Raw genomic sequence first — 7,260 nt, 5'->3', positions numbered from 1 at the left:
CATCTATCCTTGCAGGTTATTTTGAGTATTAAACAAGACAGTTAAGTAAGATTACTTAGGAAGATGTAAAATGATCTCTATTATCATAAGTATTCAATTAAACTCCAAATTTTCTTTGAGAAAATGTCCCTAAAACTACCAAAACTTTTCAAAATGAAGTTGGTTTGGGTGGTGATATTTGTGGAAACATGTTCCCTTTCCTTCAAAGAAATAGTGGGTTATATAGATAAGGATTCTAAATATTTTCTAGTGTATTATAAAACTTAAAATGTAATATTTCACAGGTAACTTAATAATCTTTTAAATTGATTGTATTTGGGAACTGATAACTATATTATGTGAAAATGCCTCAGACCCCTAATTCATTGGATTCTACAATAGAGTAATACACAAGAATCAATCAATTTAAGAGTGAACCTAGTAAAATAAGCCTACAAGAATCAATGGATTAAATAATGATTAAATAATGATGTTCACCTCATGGAAATGAGGCTCAGCAATGCAAATTAAATTACTTAAAAATAATTTTCCAACTTGAACCAATAATACAATACCTAAATTGAGACTTACTATGTAAATGGGAGAATAAATAACTTATCCAGGTAGTTTTATTTAAGGAGACAGACACCCTAGGCTTAGAGATTTCCCATTAACTAATGAATTTAATGATTTTTAACCACTTAGTCAACAAATGATCCATGTTTACTATTTATTGTGTCCTGTGCTAGAGGCATTGATATAGTAACATAAGGGTTGACTTCAAATGTGCTTTCAAACATTTGCAGTTAAAGCAACAATATTATTTTTGATAATATAGAAAATATAAAAGAAACGTTATCAGTAAAATTAAATTAAGATATTTTCTTTCATTTTATATAATCTATTATAATTTTTCTTAATTCATTATTTACAATCTTAAATTAGATACTAATTCTAAAGGCTTACTTTGGGGTACTATAACAATATTATTTTTCCTTTACCAAATACAAAGCCAGAACTCCTGAGAATGAAAATTTTTAAAGTGTTATGAATTATTGTGTGGGGATTTTGCTGAACTGCACTGGCACTTATTCAATCCATTGTACAGTGGCACACTCATGTAAAAACTCTTTATTAAGCATCTGTCATGTACCAGGCACTGTGCTGAACATACACAAAGATAAGATACTGCTCTCAAGGATCTTTCAAAGTAGTTGAGGGATAATTAGTTTAAAAAGTAGCATGAAATATACAAAATTATGCTTTGGAATTTTGAGATATATAAGCAGGGCAATTAATCATCAGTGGTAGCACAACTACTGTTTCATTATTTAAATAGTATTGTGACCCATCAGTATGTACATGTGTATATAAATACAAAATATAAAAATAATTTTTACTTAAGAGTTCTTGGCAGGAATACTTATGACTTTACTGTGGAAGTTGTGAGTGTTTCCATCTGTGGTATTTATCCTCTACATATTTTTATTGACATTAAACTTCTTTATTCTACTTGATTTTTTCCACAATATTTGAAATACTTACCTTAGGAGAAGCTAAGGAACTATTACTGAATGGTCTCGTTCCACTTAAAAAATACAAAGTAAAAAATTAAGTTAGATACAGCGCAAAGATGAATGACAAACAAGCTAGGTCCTCCCTTCTCCTCTTGCTTCTAATAGTAAATGAGGACATTATGTTGTAATGGTTTTGCAGAGGCTAAAGGATTAACTGCGTGAGTGTTTGTGGGGAAAGCTTCTTGATATTTATCAAACTCATTTTTTAAAATTTGGCATATTTTAAACGTACCAAAAATGCATTTAAACTTAACAAACTTGCCAGGATTGCCTCAGATCTTTTGCTTTAAAGAAACAGAATTTAACAACAGAGTGTGAAGCCCCCTTAGCAGCTCTACTTGATTCCCTTCCCCCCTTTTCCTCCCCAGGGATAATTATTTCCCCAGAGTTATGTGTGACATTTCCACCCAGGCTTTAATATTTTAGCTATGCACATATGCACAAACAATGTACTTTGAAATATTCGTCAGTCCTCTCATATTGCACAGCTCCTTCTGTAATATGCTTTTCATTCAACATTTTTATATAAATTCACATTAATACATGCAGACTATGTTCATTCATCTTAATTGCTGAATTGAAATATGCTATATACTATATTTTCTTTATCTACTTGAGTAGTGATAACATTTAAAGTACCACACCACTGTAAATAGTGGTTCAGTGAACATTCCTTTGCATGTCTCATTAGATGCATAGTCAAGCTTTTTACTAAAACATATATTTAGAAGTGGCATGGTGGATCATGTGACATGGGCATCATCAGCTACTCCAGATATTGCCAAGTTGCTTTCAAATTTCAGATCTCACTCAGCATTGCCTATACACTTGATGTTCATGAAACTTTTGATTACTGGCAGTCTGGTAGATTTGGAATGAAATGGCACTGTTTTAACTTGCATTTCCTCAATAGTAATGTGGTTGAGCAAATGTTCTTCTGTTTATTGCCAGTCAGGTTTCCTTCTCTGTAAATGATCTGTTCATATGTTTTCAATTATTTATTTTTTCTGTTATATATTTCTGCCTACAATTCAAATGCTAATCTGCTATGACATACATACATATACATGATCATACATATCTTTATTTTTAAGCTTTGATTATGGTTTTCTTAGTCATATTAAAGCTTATATATATATTTACCCTTATATATTTTAATTGCTGTCGAATGTATCTTTTTTAAAATTTTCTGAATTTCTGTAATTTTGAAATATTTTTTTCTTATCCCACTAGCATAAAAATATTTTCTTCTAAATTTGCATTTGTTTTTTTACATTTAATCTTTAATCTATCCAGAATATATACATTTATGTAACTAGGTATTAAATGAGTGTGTGTGTGTATGTGTGTGTGTGAGTAGCAAGATGCAATGATCATTTTTGTGGGGTTTTTTTCCTTCCAACTGGGTGGCCAGTTATCCAAGAATAGTTTGAAAAATAATTCTTACACTCCTCTGCTGATTTGAAGTGCTCATTTTATCACATGTCAAATTCCATATGTGCATGGGTCTGATTTGGAAACTCTAATGCTATTCTTTCTATCTACATTTCTTTTTCTATTCCACTGCAAACACCACAGTATTTTAATTATTACGGTAATTAAATATTGATTTTCCTTTTCTCCTTTTTCTTGAAAAAGTATTTTGATTCTCCTAAGATCTTTTCCTTGTTATGAATTTTTCTTATAAATTTGAGCATCATCTTGAGGTTCTTATTGGCATTGACTTATTGAGAATGGTTTGACTCTTTACAATATTGGGGCTTAAAATCCATTAATATTGCATCTTTTTCTTCTGTATCCTTCACTAAAGTTTAACTAATTTTTATAGACAAGCCTTGCATATATATTGTTACGGTTATTCTTAGGTACATATGATTAATGAGACATGTTTACTTTTTAGTTCTTTCTAATGAGTCATAGCTGGTTTTAATGAATAATATTGTTTTACTATATTTTTCTCTTATTCTGTTCCATTTTATATTTTTAAGTTTATTTTTGTTTTGTTTTGCTTTTGCATTTTGTTTCCTCTTTTCCAAATCTTATATATTCTACAAAATACTGCACACTATGGTCTACAATTCAATATAGAATAGCAACTGTGGTGACTGACATTTTCCTGTTCATAATTATGAAAAGCAAATATCAGGGGCGCCTGGGTGGCACAGCGGTTAAGCGTCTGCCTTCGGCTCAGGGCGTGATCCCGGCGTTATGGGATCGAGCCCCACATCAGGCTCCTCTGCTATGAGCCTGCTTCTTCGTCTCCCACTCCCCCTGCTTGTGTTCCCTTCCTCTCTCGCTGGCTGTCTCTGTCTCTGTCGAACAAATAAATAAAATCTTAAAAAAAAAAAAAAGCAAAGCAAATATCAAATTTTAACTGTTTTAGGTTATCTCTGTGCTATGCACTAGAAATTCTTTTCACACAGTGATCTTGAACAACCCTAGAGCTCTATTTATTTATTTTCCTTTTCTCGAGGACCACTATCTTGCACTGTCCTATGTTTGAAAACTGTTTCAAATGTTTTGTTTGCCTTCTAGCTTCCAGGGTGGATGGGCAAGTCTCTCCCTGTTACTTCAACATGGCTTGAAGCTGATACCCAATTCTTAATTCTTAAAATAGTTTATTTATATTTCTTAATTTCGGTTGTCTAGATCTTTTACTTCAGTGTTAAATAGAATCACTTATTTGGGGTGTCCTTGTCACATTCCTCATCCTAAAGGAAGATGTTTAATGTTAGAAATGGATGACATTTGCTCTTTCCCATCTTGCAAGATGGTGAGTGAAAAAGCTGAGAAGCTGGATGCTAAGGAAAAGAAACCTGAAGCCAAGAAGCCTGATCCTGGTGCCAGGGTTAAGAAGGGTCATGTTGAGGCTAAAATGCCAAAGAAGGGGAAGCCCCACTACAGCTGAAACCCTGTCCTAGTCAGAGAAATGCGCAAATATTCCTGAACGGCTATGTATTCCAGAAAGGCCATATACAAGAGCAAGTATTCAATACCTAAATCCAGCTTTGAGAAAAAAAAGAGAAGGTTCTTGCCACTGTCACAAAACCAGTTGTTGGTGACAGGAATGGTGGTACCCAAGTGGTTAAACTGCACAAAATGCCTAGGTATTATTCTACTCAAGATGTGCCTTGAAAGCTATAGAGCCAAAATAAAAAACCTTTCAGGCAGCAAGTGAGAAAACTGTGCGCAAGTACCACTCCTGGGACCATTCTGGTCATCCTCACTGGGCGTCACAGAGGCAAGAGGGTGGTTTTCCTGAAGTGACTGAGCAGTGGCTTGCTACTTGTGACTGGCCCTCTGGCCCTCAATAAGTTCCTCTGTGTAGAACACACCAGAAATTTGTCATTGCCACCTCCACCAAAATTGATATCAACAGTGTGAAAATACCAAAAAATCTCACTGATGCTTACTTCAAGAAGAAGAAGCTGTGTAAACCCACACACCAGGAAGGCAAGATCTTTGACTCAGAGAAAGAGAAATATGAGATTACAGAGCAGCCCAAGGTTGATCAGAAAGCTGTGGACTCACAAATTCTGCCAACAATCAAAGCTATTCCTCAGCTTCAGGGCTATCTGCATTCTGTGTTTGCGCTCACAAATTGGCCTTCTAAATTTCTTACAAAGAACCTAATTAAATAGCTGATCCATCAAAAAAAAAAAAAGGAAAAGAAAAAAGAAAGGAAAGGAAAAAATGGATGATGTTTGCTGGAGGTTTATGGTAAATGCCCTTTATGAAGTTAAGGTGTACCATTTTATTATGGCTTGCTAAAAGTTTTATAAAGAGTTATTTATAATGACTTTTAAATTTGACCAAAAGGTTTTTGGCAATTAATATGTTCTCTTTTAATATGGTAATAAGCTGAATAACATTAATTTCCTGATTTTTTTTTTCTTTGAGAGAGAGAGATGTATGCATGAGCAGCGGGCTTGGGGGCAGATGGAGAGGGAGAGAGAATCTTAAGCATGCGCCACACTCAGCACAGAGCCCAATGCAGGGCTCCGTCTCATGACCCTGAGATCACAATCTGAGCCGAAACCAAGAGTGGGACACTTAACTGACTGAGCCACCTGGGCACTCCTAATTTTCTAAATTTGAACAATATACATCCCTAACCCTGAAATAAATTTGTATACTTGAAATAATGTCCAATAAGGAATTATCTCCTTTAATCATTCCTGAGTATAGTCTAATATTTTGATGAGGATATTTACATTATTTTTATGTGTGTGACTTGCCTGTACGCTATCATTATAGTTTTGTTCAAACTTAATATTTTTTCAAAGAGTTGAATTCCGTTTTTGTTTTCTGTTGAATCTGTATTTTATAGTTGCTGAGGTATGTCCTGTCCTTAATTTTTTTTTATAGTACTGTATCTATAGATTAATTCTGCTTTTTATTTGGGGTATAGCTATTGTAAAACTTACTGATTCTTCTTAAAAATGTAAGTGTTCAAAATCATACATTTCCTGTATTTCAGCTACATTGCACAAATTTAACTTGTTACGGTACAGTGACCATCATTCAGTGACTGTCTTTCCTACTGGGCTTAATGATTTTTGACTTTACTCACTGACAAATTAAATATTCATTTAAAATTTTGAAATACGTGTTCTTTAATGTCACTTCTTCTTATCAGCTCTTTAAAACATGTTGAAATGTGATTTATTGCGATTTTTTTTTCTTAACAGAAATTTATTTTCTCACATTTCTGGAGTCTAGATCTGCATTACTGCAATTTTTGTAAGCATTACACATGTGCTTAGAAAGAACAGGGATTTTCAGAGGTTGTCACAGTGCCCTAAAGATGTCTATTCAAATGAGTTCAAAAATGCTGTAATTTAGATTGCTCAAATATTTCCTATATTTACTTACGCACATTACACGTACACACATACATATTTTGTGTGTGCATATACAGAGGTAAATAATTACAAGTAATATAGTGATATCTTATGCAATAGAAACATGCAGCTATTTTTCTGTTGATCCAGTAAATAGTATTTATGTACATATTCATACACATGCACATACTCATATACATATGTATGTATATATGTGTAATCTTTTTAAATACTCGTATAAGTACTTCTGATATTTCTGACTTTGCTTCTGAGAGAATTTTTTTTTTTTGACAAATTGGATGTCCTTTGTTAGAAAAAGAGGAAAACAAGGATTTCTGGAGAATTTTGTTTATTTATTTATCTACCTATTATTTACTTACTTATTTATTTATTTATTTATTTATTTTTAAAGATTTTATTTACTTATGTGACAGAGGGAGACAGCCAGCGAGATAGGGAACACAAGCAAGGGGAGTGGGAGAGGAAGAAGCAGGCTCATAACAGAGGAGCCTGACGTGGGGCTCGATCCCACAATGCTGGGATCAGGCCCTGAGCTGAAGGCAGACGCACCGCTGTGCCACCCAGGCACCCCCTACCTATTATTTATTGTTCTAACTAACTGAAAGTCTGGGGTTGCCATTGATAAGGAAGACTGCAGATCAAGCAGTTTTAGTGGCAAAGTGGTACAAATTTTGGTTTTAATTCTGTATAGATTTGGATATTTTAAATTTGAGATATGAGCTAAAAATACAGGTGGAAATGCCAAGTAGGCCATTGAATATTTATGTCTGGATTTTGGTGGAAAAATGAACCTAAGAGTTATTTTGCATTTTTCAGAATGAGATTGACTCGAGAAAGAT

At 33.6% G+C, this 7,260-nt stretch overlaps 1 pseudogene; it reads left to right on the top strand.

Moving 5' to 3' along the window:
* The first annotated feature begins 4,285 nt into the window (after positions 1-4,285).
* LOC103660062 lies at positions 4,286-5,276 on the top strand (annotated as a pseudogene).
* The last annotated feature ends 1,984 nt before the right edge of the window (positions 5,277-7,260 follow it).

Source organism: Ursus maritimus, unplaced genomic scaffold (genome assembly GCF_017311325.1).
Source record: "Ursus maritimus isolate PB19 unplaced genomic scaffold, ASM1731132v1 scaffold_21, whole genome shotgun sequence".
In the NCBI taxonomy this organism is placed as follows: domain Eukaryota; kingdom Metazoa; phylum Chordata; class Mammalia; order Carnivora; family Ursidae; genus Ursus; species Ursus maritimus.
This window is presented reverse-complemented; position numbering and strand designations above follow the sequence as displayed.